General features: G+C 35.9%; 1 long non-coding RNA gene across 1 annotated transcript; it reads right to left on the reverse strand.

Moving 5' to 3' along the window:
- Window positions 1-2318: 2318 nt before the first annotated feature.
- Window positions 2319-4678, reverse strand: LOC308182732. Its single transcript, XR_013942057.1, has 3 exons — window positions 4525-4678; window positions 3755-3982; window positions 2319-3407 (listed from the first exon to the last, which is right to left on the reverse strand). It is a non-coding gene; the product is annotated as an uncharacterized lncRNA (long non-coding RNA).
- Window positions 4679-15082: the final 10404 nt, after the last annotated feature.

Here is a 15082-nt window from a genome sequence, read left to right on the forward strand (position 1 = left end):
AAACCAGGTGTGCATAAACACAAATTCTTAAATAATATTTCTTGCTGTCTGTACTTTTAAAGGATTAACTTTACATCCATAAATAATAGTTACGTAATGCTCTAATATAATTGGATCCTTTTCTCTTTCAAAATAAACACAATATCATTGATGAGGCATACATGGATTGTCATGTCAGGAGGAAGTAGTAAAATAATTTAGTCTAGAATAACACACACACAAAAAGCTGTTCAGTCAGAATTCCTACATCAAAATACTATTTTTGTAGTTGTTGTAAGAACCCACATTACTCCTACAATTGCAGTATCACATCCTATCCTGAATTACAAACAGAACATCAGAGGAAAATTTCTATATCCTTTAATGCTTTGGTTTATAGTGGTCTGCTGTTGTTGCCACTAGAAATCAATGGCTTACTTCAAATCTGTCTTCCTTCTGTTTCCAGCCAATGGATTTTGATGGACATTCCCTGCTAAAGGAAGAACAACAACAACAACAAAATTCATCTTTAGAAATCCTCTCCATGTCATTACACAATCTGGTCTTACTTAGACTGTCATGCATCTGGAATAATTGCACTGCATACAGTAAAGCAATAGAATGTAAACTGCAGCCCTCAGATAAAAAACATCATACATATTATTTTCTAAATACATTTCCAGAGAGCCTGATGATGTTTTTTATTTGCTGTAGAAAAATTAAGGGGAAGAATTTCATGACACAATGGAAAGAAAGTGGAAGTAACCATCTCCAGCTAAAAATAATGTGAATTCCATTGTGTCTTTGAATTGCCTAACAGTCCAAACTCCAAAGTACTTTCAGTGCAGTGAAACATACGGCTTTAGGTGAAGAATGTTTTAGCAGAAGAAATAGTACAATACTGCACTTTGGAGACAAAGATTTTAAAAACAACATGCACTAGCTTGCTTCACTGAAGTACAATGTTGCAGAACATTTATTTATGTATTTATTTATTTTAATAGTGTATGTTGGAGCACAGGCTTGGATTGTTTTTGTTTGGGAAAAAATAATAGTTTTTGCCATCTGTATCCCCTTCTCTCAACTGTGTTTCTTATGAATTTCTACTATCTATACATTCTGACCTTCAGAAACTAATACATTTATAAATCCCATCCCAGGTTTAATCACAAATTAGAGTTTACGTAAGAGGAGAGTGGTAAGATTCCAGCTTATGCCTTCAGAAATATCAGAGCACTTTGTGTGCTGAGCACTTTGGGTTAGAAAAATTAAAGCTCACTTTCTTGAAAAGGTTTGAGTCTAATTACTTGGTCTGGATTATAATCTTTCTTTCATGTTTGGTCCATAAATGTCATCTGATACCAAAAGACAGCACTGCTATGTTCCTACTAAAATTATTATTAATAATAATAATAACAACAACAACACATCATTTTCAATGTAGAGGGTTGTTTTCTAAAATGCCACTCCTAATCACACACACCTTATTTCAGCTATCTAGTTAGGTTATTAAGCAGCAATAAGTAAAGTGTCCCTTAAGAATAAGAAAGTAAGTTCATGGCTCCTCTTGCCCCTGCTTAGCTGAACTAATGCATGTATTACTGTAGTAGCTTCTTTCCTTCTCCCATCCTCCTTCTGCGCACAGCAAGGATGGACCTTGGGAATCAGGCTGGAATTTTAAGAAATGCAATCTGTCTTTGTGTCTCCTCAGGGCTGTCTAATAACTTGTTTTCCATTTGTAGGAGTTTAAGACCAAACCACACTGGAATGCATAAACCATTTGTTATAGAAAAAGAATTAACTAGGTTGCTTTCACAGATATGAAGACCTCTGTGATTTATTTACTTTTTCTTTCAGAGATGTTCAGCTTAAAACCACCATCTGCTTTTATTTGTTTGTAAGCCAAGTCTTACAATTTATTCAATATTTTTTAGATAACACAAAGCAGCCAACATGATTGTTCAGTGTGATTTTTGCAACAGGGGACTGGAAACTTTCCTTCTCATAACTTATCACATTTAACTCTTTCCCAAGGATTAGTAGACTAAAAATAGTAAGCTAAAATCTCCTCTGACAAATGTTGACTGGGTTTTATCGCATGTTATATATATGTATATATATATATATATGTAAAAGGAGGGAGACTTCAGAGTTGTGCCTGTTTAGTAAGGAATGCTTGAGTACGTGTCAGAAATATATGTGATGTGTTATACACACTGCAGGCTGAAGCTTGGTCCAAAAGAAAGCAATTCCCAGAACTTGAATCTTCTCTATTAAGCACCTTCAAGCTGAGCCACTATTCAGGTTGGTCCAGAGCTTCAATTATGAACACATTTAAAATAAGTATTTAAGCAACAAGGATGTCAGTTGAATGTCAGCTTAAGATTCACTTTATACTCACATGTAACGGTTTAGATACATCACTCCTGAATATGGAAAGGAAGATGGAAGAAGGACATGGACTTCTAAGAATCTCAGTTTAGAACTGAAAGAACACAATTGACTTCTGAGGACAAAAACCCCTACAGAGTGTTCACAAATTATGGTGCCAATGCAAGGTTACAAATAAAATGCCAGCAAGGTAAAATAAGAAAAAGAGACGTTCTTTGTCTATGTAAAAAGACTAAAAGTAGCATATAGAATACTGAGATAAATTGACTGATGGGAAAAAAAAAAAAAGAAAAAAAAAAAGGAAAAGGACACCAAAACCAAAAATTCAGTGTAAGAATCAGAAATAAAATGTATTAGGAATGTTTTCTGAGATATTACTAGAAAAGTAGTCTTTAGACTATGAATTCAGAAAGCAACAGAAAGCAAGGGGCCAACACAACACTGGAGACCCACCTGACCAGCCAAAAGTGCTAAATACCACATTGCCAGGAAGCAGGCTGTGGATGGGAGAACATTAAAGAATGGGAGAAAAATCCTTTAATGATCTTAACAAGGTCACTGGATTTCCCTGACAGTGTCATATTGAAATCCTGCCAAGAGCTATAAACTGTGAGAGACACCAATATTTCCTCCCAGATTAATTTGTTCCATTTCCTCCTCTGAGTCTTTTTCTTTGTAATATCCTGTCCAGAAAGACGCTGGATAGTTAGGTAACTGCCATAGAAAAATCTGTTATTAAGTTTGTGCAGTGAAGCTGGAAACACAAAGACTTGCCACATTCTTTGGGAAGATGAGGCTGGCAAGCATCACCCGTATGTGAATACCAAATGTCAGAAAACATTCAGCCAAACAGCAGACTCCACCAAGCTCCATCTTAAAGCAATATGAGAGAGTGCCTTGGCTTGTGCCACTTGCAGTTTATCTCAGCTGCTGTCCAAGTGGCCCTGGGAGGCTTGGAATGAGGAGTTCATTTGGTTACAAAATGCCAAGCTTTTTGATTGCACTGTTGCTCCAGCAGCAAGTAGCATCTGTTGAGGCTGGGGAAAAGCAAAATGATAGCCTGATTTTAACAAGATGCGTGTGTCTCCACTGAATTAAAACAACAACAAAAAAAAATGTAGATGAAAATCCATAGCTGAACATGGCTACAGAGAAGTCCCATCTGTGGCAAATATCCACAGAAATAAAGGGAAGCTCAACTGGCAAGAACAACTTGAATTTAGTCCAAGACAGTGCACATTTCTTGTACCATGCAGCAAAATTTTATTTGCCTGTAGCTTTGTTAAAACAGGCTGAATGCCAAAGGAAAGAGCAGAAAATATATAGGATTGCATAGAAAAGGGCAACTCTACTGTGAAGGATTACGTGAAAGGATAGGAATTACCTTTGCTCTATTATTCCGCAGTTATCTGCTGACGACAGCCCATGGGATAGTGAGTTTCTAATTCCTTCATTGTCCTTTCACTACCCCAAGCAGGCAACAAATTCACAACATGATAACTGACAGAAGATATTCGATCATCTGATTCTGCATTGATAGCAGTTGTCTTCAAAATAGACTGGGAGATATAAGCGATGAGTCAACACTGGCTGAGAGGCAATATGCAGTCAGCTGAAAGAAGCAAAACACCACATGTGTTTTACCAAACAAGGTAAAGAAATAGAATCAGGTTATAGCACTATCAGTCCTGAATAATTTCATTGAAAATACTGCTGCTGAGTGTGAATTAGACTTATGTGTATGTAACAGATCAGAGTCTGATGCTGTGTTCAGAATGACTGACAGTGTAATATACTTTACAAATACTTGCTATATTTGTTTTTCATAAAAAAAATCCTTAGCAGGAGCTTGGCAGAGGATGTGTAGCTTTTGTTAATCTGTATTTTTTTCCCAGCCTCTATATTTTGTAATTGTCAAAATTTATTTTTTAGTTTTTCTTTGAATTTTTCTCAGAAAGCTGTCTATAACGAAAAAAAAAATCTGAATTCCATTGGAAATCTCCTACAACCTTTTGCCTTTTTTATATTAATCAATCTTTGGAAATTTTCCATTAGTATTGCCAGTACTGGTTATTTTTTACCTAAACTAAAACCCGGAAAAACAAATCCCAGTTATAATTAAAATAATTGGAAAACAGACATAGAGTTACTTACCCCATGACTACGTTGGAAATTTATTGTTAATACAATTTGTGTTGGAGCTCGTAACAGCCCATATGCATCAACAGGTGTAACGTTCCTGGTAAGTAAGAGCTGAATGGAGAGAATATCCTGGAGAACACTTGTTCACAGAAATACCATTCTTTCCTTCCTCTGCATAAAGACAGAAGTAAATCCACCACTATTCAGATTTACATTCACTTGTGAATTATTAGCAACATTTTGTGGGGGAGGAAGGGGATAGACTTTCAGTATTTTAATTCACCTATGATGCTGCAATAATGTATCCAGACAATATCCAGAAAATATACTATTGCTTTACTACAAAGGGATAGAAACGTTTTCCAAACGTCTGTAATTAATCAGTATACAGTCACTGTGTAAGATCAACTCATGACTAGAGTTAGACTTCCTCCTAGTAATACTTTCGTTTAATCTGTACCGACTATCTTTGGTACAAAGCTAGTTTCCTGGGAGAATAAGGTCACTAGGATAGTCAAGGGCTATGTCATGCCAATCATTCTCAGTGGCAGAAAAAATTCTCAGATGTCTTAAAATTACTATTATAGACTAGATAAAAAGTTATATGTATTGTTTTAGGACTTATTTAAACTTTAAACTTTGAAAAACAAAACAAAAAACAAAAAACAGTGTGGAACACTGGGGTGTCTACATAAGTCATCAAAACTGAAAAGAATGACTGCTCTGTGGTCAAAATCATTCTGAATTTGACAGACTGCAAATCTCATCACCTCTTCTGTCCTACGGGGAAGAGCTCAAAACTAGTATTTGGACCCAGCCTCAGTAAGTTTTTGCTACAGCTGGTGGGACATCAAACCTCACTCATTAGTGCAACAGTTGAGTTAAATCTCACTCTCCTCAGTGATGAAAATGGCTCCAAGGGATATATCAGACAGTAAAAGGGCATTTAACCAGGTTAAATACCCATAATTAACTCCCTACACCCATTGGCTAGGTGATAAACACGTAGTTTACACATACATTGCATGATTTTACAATAGGCAGTTTTGTACGTGACTGGTCAAGGTGGCATTTTAAGCAGCTGTCTTCAATGAGGCCTCTTTTTCGTAACACGTTCTGTTTTCTAAAGATGTCACTTCTGCAAAAGTGACTACTTTTATTTCTAAGTTTTTTTATCAGTAGACAGCAGTAAAAATATTCTAATTGCTCATCACCTTTGTTTTCCTGTTTCTCTCTATAACTTCCTTCTAGAGCACATGAGTGCCTCTGACGCTGTATTTCTGCAGCATGTCATCTCACATTGCACAGCACCTGACAGGTGAAGCATGTTACCTACACAAGGAAATAAGAATATATTTTTTTCTTCCACCCACACTTCAAAACAAAAGTCATAGAATAGGTCAAATGTAATTACAGTTCGTATGACATGGTTTCATGCTTTGAACATTTCTTTTTATTTGTCAGCTTAGATTCAAGTGACAATAAGAGGTTTTCTGATATTCAAAGCCACTGTGATACTAGCTATAATAATTGAATTTGGCATTTTTGGTGACTAATTTTATCCATGCTGTATCTGAATGATTTTTCATAATAAACATCTTTGCATGAGAAGTAGAGCAACAAAAAAGGATCATTTGTGACAAAATGCTACAGAGTTTTAAAAGAAAAATTAATTAACTATTTTAATATTATTTTAGTATTTTGTGATACTAACAACATTTGTCTCAATCATGAAAATAGAAAAGATAACGAGTTTAGTTAATTTGTTTGAGAGATCTCTTACTTATTGGCCTTGATACACGTAGTTACTGTGAGTTGGCTGGCCATGGTCACCTGAATGCATTCATCTTGATGGAGCAATGCAACTGCATGGTAGAATGTATTATTTCAAATACTCTTCACTGAATTTTAAGCTATACAACTTTTGCCTCATTTTTGCCACAAGGTTAAAGCGCACACAGAGTCAGTTATGCATCACTCAACATACAGTAACTCAGCAAGATGAGAAGTACTTGACAACCCAAAAGAAAACCAAACAACCAAATCCCTTCCTCTCTAGTATTCCCCTTAATCAAACAAAAATTCAGTGTTATGGAAAATAAAAAATAAAAACAAAACAAAACAAAAACTAAAAAGAGAGCAGATGAAGAAAAAACAGGCTCTAAATTAATGTTACTTAAAAGGAAGAAAATTTTGGTGTACTGTAAAAGAGATCAATACGTGGGCTAGGGAAAAGACATGAATAAAACATGTCATTTAAATTCTACCTTCCTAATTCCATTAGCTGTTTCCACTTTTAAAAATGATAATAAAATTTTGTTTTGCACTGATATCATTAGCATTGCAAAATCCTATTGAAGACAAGGCAGTGATAGATTTTTATGCAGTGTAGCAAACCTGAGGCCAATCCATGGTGGATAATTTAAGACTGACCCTGAAGACACCCTGTGAACCATCTTGTACTCAGTAGGATTTAGCTAATTATCTCTATGACTTGTAAAATGACCAAGTTTGGTTCTGTTACAGGAAGGATTTAATGGTCAGCTTAAAAGGTCTGAAACCCTCTCATCCATCCTACTCCCTCAACATACCTTCATTCCGCCTAGGTTGTGTAGGCAGATATTCTGATCCAGGGCAATAAATCATACAGCTAGAACCTTAGCTTTGCCATTTCTACACTTCCTATCTCAACTGCTACTTGGTTAAAGTATTTGCAAAAAAAAAAAAAAAAAAACTGCGAAGAATAATATCTTCACAAAGCTCTTCCTGAGAGTTTATTTCCAAATAGGGTTATTTAAGCAGTTTTTCTTCCATCTAGCACAGCCCTACTTTCTAATGTCAGAAATCCCTTTGGTGGAGTGAGAATGGTGCTGGCTGTCAGCTCTGTAGATTTTACTGTCTTGTCACATCAGAGATAATCCTATTATTTCTTCCTTGAACTTGTTTCATAAGGGTGAAGAAAATGAAAAGCTATAAAACAAGAGATAGAAAAATGAAAAAATACCCACAACATGTGATGGTGTAGAGAAAGCTGCAAATATCAGGATATTTCAAGGTGGTACAGTTCATTCCGACCTGTTCAATTCTTTCTTATGTCTTATTACTGGCTCAGCTGATTCTCAATTTCAGCTACTCCTCTCTGTCTTTGAATCAAATCTCTAATGAGCTACTGTAGCCATGATCTCCCACAAATCTTCTATAAAGTCTATGCAGAACAATTAATTGAATTCATTCATCCCAAATCCTGGGTAACATCCTTAATTCATCTTCTTTTCCCCCATCCCAATAAATCAATAACACTTTGGCTCTTCTTGATTGCATGGAGCCAGCTAAAAATTATCAGTGAATGCCCCATTAACTTTTTTTTCCCCCAATATGCATTTCTGAAGCCGGCCATTTAAACTTGGCTAAGGAATTCAGCTGAAGTCTTTAAAAAAAAAAAATGGCTGTCTCCTGATAAGCAGCTCTTACCTCCCTCTTGCATCTCATTTTCCCCACTCCTTTCCACAATTACGTGTCATGCTGTCTTCTTGTGTGCAGTGGAAATATTAATGTTCGTTAAGGAGAGCATAGGTTAGGGCTTGATATTTTATATCAATATATATCAATATATATATAATATATATGAAATATACTGGAAATACTGCTGTCACCCTTTCACAACTGAATAAATACATTAGTCTTAATGCCAACATACATATGGATAGTTGCATCCTGGCAGAGGTACTGTTTATCCATCTTTGTTCATTATTTTCCTCTCATTCGGTCTCACATAAATGTTGCACAAAGCCAAAGAGAGGAAATCAAACTTTTACAAACACCGCACATTAGCCTTCATGCTCATTGGTTTCATGCATGGTATCATGCTGAAAATTCTTCACCTCAGAAGACATCTGCTCCTTAAAGTCGCTGGTAAGTATCAGATGGTTTTCAGAGTGAATTAGATGTACTGCATAACATTGTGTAGTGTCAGTTTTTCTTTTTATTTTTCTTTTTATTTTCCCAGCATCTGTGAAGTTATTATTGGCAGATGCAGACTGCTTTATGAACTGGTGCCCCTTTTCAAATTACATCAGCCATACTGAGTTAATGGACTGTGTTTCAGCAGAGTGGGTGGGTGGCGAACCACACAGAGTTATTTAGCATTCAGGGAGCCTTTTCTTTCCTTCTTGTCTAAAATGGTTACTTAAGCCTCTGCAGTTATCAAGTAGCAAGTGCCATTGGAACCTGTTTAGCTTACCCTTCTGTTCACAGGGGATAACTCTGCAGTAAGTCCAGTGTAACAAAAGATTACACCATTGTTCTCTGAATAGCTCACAGTGCAATACAGTGGGGCTGGTAAACGGGAAAAAATAAATAAATAAATAAAAAGACTGCTGAGATGATGCTGAGAAAGTAACCTTCTCCACTGGAGAAATACAGGAAGCAATGCTGTTTCATTTATATTCTTTGTTCTCATCCATGATGGTTACAGGAAAAACTGGACTGAGTTTGTAACTAGAGTAACTGGCATAAAGTACCACTGAATGCACCAGAACTGTATTGATTTACACCAGCTGGGTAATGGAGGAGGAAGCAAGATCAATTTTGCTAACAACCCTGGTGAAAGCCAGCTTGACCTTTATTTATTTATTTATTTTTAAAGCCAGCTTGGCCTTAAAGACTCTAAAACCTAAATAGAAAAGTCAAGAGGAGAAACAGAAAGCTCGCACCAGGAAAGTGATATATTCACTCTCACAAATGTTTTAACACTAAGGTTCCACACTGCTCGTGCCATTAAGGTGTTGCTGTATTTGAGAAAGTTTTAAGCCACCCAGCCTGGGGAAAGGTTACATTCTAGTAGAGGTGTCACCGGACTGACCTATGATCTTAGCAAACAATTAGACATAGATCATGCCATGTTTTTCATTGCCACAGATTAAATGATATTGATAACTGACCTGGATGATTTAGGAAGGGGGCTGGGGTAGATGTATCTGCACCCACAGCAGGCATAGGAGTGATAGTACTAATAGCTAAAGGTTCATGGCTTAGAAGCCCAGCTCTTTAAAATAAGGAGGGTTCTATCTTCATTTTTGTCCTGGTTTAGGCTGGGACAGAGTTAATTTTCTTCCTAGTAGCTGGTATGGTGCTGGATTTAGGATGAGAATAATGCTGGTAACATACAGATGTTTTAGTTGTTGCAGAGCAGTGCTTACTCTAAGCCAAGGACTGTTCAGCTCCTCGTGCTGCCCTGCCAGCAAGGTACCTGGGGGTGCACAAGGAGCTGGGAGGGTACACAGCCAGGAGCTGACCCAGACTAGGCAAAGGGATGCCCTATACCATGCGGTGTCATGATCATCAATAATTATGGGGTGTTTGGCCAGAGTAGGGGTGACTGCTGCTTGGGGACTGGCTGGGCATCGATCAGCAGGTGGTGAGAAATTGCACTGTGTATCACTTGTTTTGTTTATTATCATCATCGTCATCATCATTATCATCATCCCTTCCTTTTCTGCCCTATTAAATTGGCTTTATCTCAACCCATGAGTTTTTACTTTTGTTTTCTGATTCTCTCCTCCATCCTACTCCAGGCAGGATGGAGTGAGTGAATGGCTGTGTGGTGCTTAGCTGCCTGCAAGTTTAAACCGCAACACTTCGACAGCAAAAAACACTGATGTCTAAGCAGCTTTAAAATTTGATTTCTGAACACTTTGGAAGTTTTCTGCCTCTTCTGCATCCACATGGTTTCATCTGAAGAAGACTCTCCCTCCCCTAACAAAACAAGATGCCTGAACAGCACTACTAAGCTCCTTGCCTAATCACAACAGCAAACACCATGTCAAGAAGCAGACTGTTCCCTAACCTGCTGCATTTTCACTCTTAAGCACAATCATCCATAAAATCTGCATGATTTGAGCAACTGAAAAAAAAAAAATCAGCTGGAGATTACTCTGTGTCACTGCTTTTCCCTGGAACAACAGAAATGTATAAACTCATCCATGACAATGTGTTTTCCCATATCTTACTAACTCCATCTGCTGTTTTGCATATGTACTATCACTTTCACGTTCAAAGCCTGAAAAAAAAGCAGTTGTGTTTTGGCAAATAACCTGGGTAGATCCCAGATCTTTAATAATGATAGCTATTAAAACTAACAGAGAATCTGAAAGAGCGACATTTAACTGTCTTTGCATTTTTCAGTCCAGAACTTAGTATATCATCATCAGACCATCTATGCACTCCTTCATTTCAGTTTCCATCATTTCAGTTACATTGATACTGTTTTTGTTAGCTTTGGAGAACACTCTGTAACCCGTGAATCAAGCAGAACATACTGGCTCACATCTGTATTTTTAGATTCTGGAAACCAAGTGGTGACCTACTTTTCCTGACGTCTTTTCCATCAAGAGAACTACCTTGGGTTGCATTTGAGATGAATCTTCATGCACAGTATGTGTATGAAGTGCTACCACTGTGAACAGGACAGACAGTGTTAATATAGACACATTGTAAGAGTTCTCATGAGTCCCTCTAGAGCCTCAAAAACATGACCTGAAACTGGTGTTTTTGAATTGTAGGTAATTGGAAAGAAATGCAGACATATCTAATGACAGATTTGCAATTTTAGACATTGAGATACATCATAAATAGGCATACAAGCTACATCAAACTCAGATGTCGCTTTAAAAAGCCATTTACTTCCATTAACTCCAAAAGCCGCCAAGAATGGCTAACACAGATGGAGACATTTACAATCCATTAAGGTAATATAGCATCAGAAAGCAATTGGAGATTTTGTCAATAGGATCTTTTCTCCAAGAACAATATTGACTCCTTCTTAGCAGTTACAATAAAACAGAAATCAAAACATATAAATAGAGAAATGTTCTCATCAGCTTTGTCATCTCTGTCACATCTCACAGTTAAGCAGTTGAAAGAACATGAGCCAAGAAAGTTTTGAGAATTTGAAAACCTACACTTATGATGTTCCATGGTTGTGTCATTTCCCCACCAGTTTACTCTATGCAAAAAGACATTATTGCTTAGAACTGAGCTAAGCATCTTGAGCCTCCAACGATAAATGTTTGCCTGTGTTTCACAGCAAAATAATTCAGTGGCTTCATCATTGCAAATTTCAGTCTCAACATTACTGAATCCTGTCATTGATAACTAATGCTAATATTGAAGGCTGTGAAAGGTCAATTTTTTTTTACCATGACAAGCATAACATCAAGGAATGAAGGAATGACAAAATTGTTATATAAATTACATTATTTCATAACTAAGAAAAAGGTTACTGGAAAAGTAGCATTGTCCTCTTTTCTTTTGTGTAAGTTTGCAACTAAGTAATGAATCAAGCAACAGATTAGCAATGATCAATTATTTTAGCTGTATATCTGGATATTGATGAGGTCATTAAGACGTTTGCTCTAAAACTACTCTATCTGCTGACGTAATGAATATGAATTAAACTGGTGACCTTTGAACATTGTTTTTGTTTTGTACTGATACGAGGAAATTTGCTAAGCGTTAGCATTCAAATATTGTTTCCATTGTTTATGATAAAATATTAACTTACTGTATATTTTTCTGCAACAGGTATGTGTACAGTATATAATTAGACTGGTTTTGAAAAATAAAATAAATAAATTTTTGAATAATAAAATAAAACTAATTTCTTTGAAACTAGTGTTTCCTTATATTGTGACATTAATACCTCTGTATAGAAGCAAGTGTTGTTTTGTCCATTAAACAAGAAAACATTTGTAGCAGATTTCTGTGGGTTTTGTTTTGTTTTGTTTCATACCATTAAACAGAATGCAATTCTTCATTTCAGCTACTAGGCAACTAACAGTTTTTACAACAGTCATTAACATTATTCACAGAGAGGAGGAAATCTAGTGAAGAGAGATGTCAAATGGCTGTTGCTTATTTAATGCCTTGCTTGCAAATGAAGAAATATAAAGTAATTGGAAAGCAAACAGAAAATTCATGGTCATCCATTCTATATTATGTTCTGTCATAAAGTAATTCATAGATATAAAGAGATTCAGGAATGTAAGTGGTAGAGGATTTAAATGCAGGGAAGAGAGATAGGGAGCTTTTTCTCATGTGTTAAATATGATTCACCGAGACTATAAATCAAACATAATCAATAACAAGAAACACCATTGACATATTTCTGGGAGCCAGAGAAGAGTAATGAAAAAGAAGCAGTTTGGAAAGCACTCCAGCTTGATGCTTTAGCAGAGAGATTTTCCTTAACATTGATTTTTGGAGACTTATTTGTTGAAGGTTATGCAAAAACATCTGGTTTTGGCAGGGCCAGCTAAACAAACACTGATTAGCAATATAGATAGTTAATTTCATAAACTTCATTCTAAGGATAAAATCAACAGTAAGTGACATGATGAATCTTCTGCACAAAAAAAAAAAAAAAAAAACGGGGAAACTTCAAAATCTCATTTTTTTTAATTTTCAGTCTTTCTGAATAAGAGAAGATTTACTTCTATTACTTGGCATTACAAAGATATTTGGAAAACACTGAAGCTGTTATAAGCACCAAATATATCACTGACAAGAATAAGAAAGACAGCTCATATATTTGTCACAATATACTCATAAAGGACAACAGGCTTGAGAATATAATCATTGCATAAAGGCTATTATTTTCTGCCACCACTATAGCCAACCTTACACACAATCCAACATTTTAAGACCAGTTAAGATTACTTGATCATATGGTCTAATATTCTGCTTGTTATAAATGATATCGGTTTTCTCAGATTTTGCTACATTGGAACCAGTAACACATTTGAAGAAAACCTATTGTTATTGTTAAAACAACTCACCCATTTATCAGAACTCCAGCACTACTGAAGTCTTCAATACTTCTCAAAAAATCTTACTGTCAAAGACTGTGAAATATGTGTTTGCCTAGAAAAATTACAAGCAATTATCATAAAATTCATAACAAAAGGTGTAAGACCCTTTCTCATTCTGAAACTGAGACCTATTGTGTCATACTTCTCTACTGGAAAAGTCAAAATACCTTGTAATTCTGTTCTATCACATTTTACAGCAAGAGTGGGTCTTATGTTAAAATTGAGATATAATCTGGTTTAAAATATCCTTGTCTATTCGATTTGGAAATTGATAATAATAATAATAATAATAACAATTAATAATAATAAAACTACAGTGACTGTAAGTGATTTAAACAGTTGTTAACTCACCGTGGAACAGGAAAATAGCTGTACCTGATACTTCACTGGATCCTCCAATTAATAGAAGTGACCCGTGTTTGTTTCTGCATAATTCTGAACAAGTTGCTTCAGTTCTTTATTCCTCACTACACCTCTTTCCAGAATGGAAATATTGACACCGAGATTCTCAAGGTAGAAATCACCTCAACTCAGTTTATCCATATATAATTCAGGCTGGAGTTTGGCCTCTTTATGATGTCTGTACAAATTCATTTTAGCCAGACATCAATGTCTAAGAAAGTGGAGATGGATCATACTTTGGAGTGTCTATTTCCCTCAGAAAGAACTTAGACAGACAGCTTATAGAGAGTGCCTGGCTTTTGGATTGGCAAAGGTGAGTACTTAAATTGAATCCTATCTTTTGAGATTGACTGATGAAAGGTGAAGTAATGAACGCTGGATAGTGCTACCAAACCTTTCAAAAAAATGTCAAGAGTATGTAATAGCCAGTGACCCTGTTCCCAAGACTGTCTTACCAGCTGCTATGTTTAGTCTGAAATGAGATTTCTTCTCAATATGTGCTATATAAAATTACGGCAGTTACATTATTTACTGATTCCTGATGGAAATTAGAAAAAAAAAAATCATATTTATTGAAATGAGGAACAATGTGGGATGCATAGCAGTAAATCCAAGATTGTTCTCATATCTCTGCCTTTTTTTTTTCATCAGTATAAAATGACAAATTATTATTAAAATGTTGTATGAGATGGTTCTTCAGTGCTGCTCAAAGAAGCAAAATGACCCAAAGGATTATCAATGGCATTGACAATAACATATAGATTACTGATATAATTTACCGTTAGAGATTTTCTTCATGTCCAACCTAAGCTGGTGATCAAAAGATTGCATGATCCTTTAGCTAGCAGACCTTTGTAAAATTGTTCCAATCATTTCTCTAATCATATTTTACAAAATCCTCCTGCTGGATACTTAGATAACTGAGGTTTAATCCCAGATGATTTGGTGTACAAAAATGAACAAAACAAAGAGTCACAAATTGCCCTTGGTTTTCTCTGTGCTTGAGTGTTCTCTGGCTTCCCTAGGAGCCCTATCAAAATCCAAATCCATGGAGCAAGGCATTTTGTTTCTGTTAAAGGGGGTTGCTTTTCTCCTGCTACATGTAATCAGAATTTTAAACTGCAAAAAACTCCCGCATTGAAGTATTTCCAGAAAAGCCAAAACACTATGCTCATTGGTTGGATTTGCACTTAAAATGCTTTAAAATGCTTTTTTTTTTTCCGTTTCATTTGCTTGTTTGTTTTCTCTCTGTCTGTCTGTCTTTGTTTATTTTTGCTGCTCTGGCAGAAAAAGACCATTTC

Source organism: Anser brachyrhynchus (genome assembly GCF_964034855.1).
Source record: "Anser brachyrhynchus genome assembly, chromosome: 1".
Classification (NCBI taxonomy): domain Eukaryota; kingdom Metazoa; phylum Chordata; class Aves; order Anseriformes; family Anatidae; genus Anser; species Anser brachyrhynchus.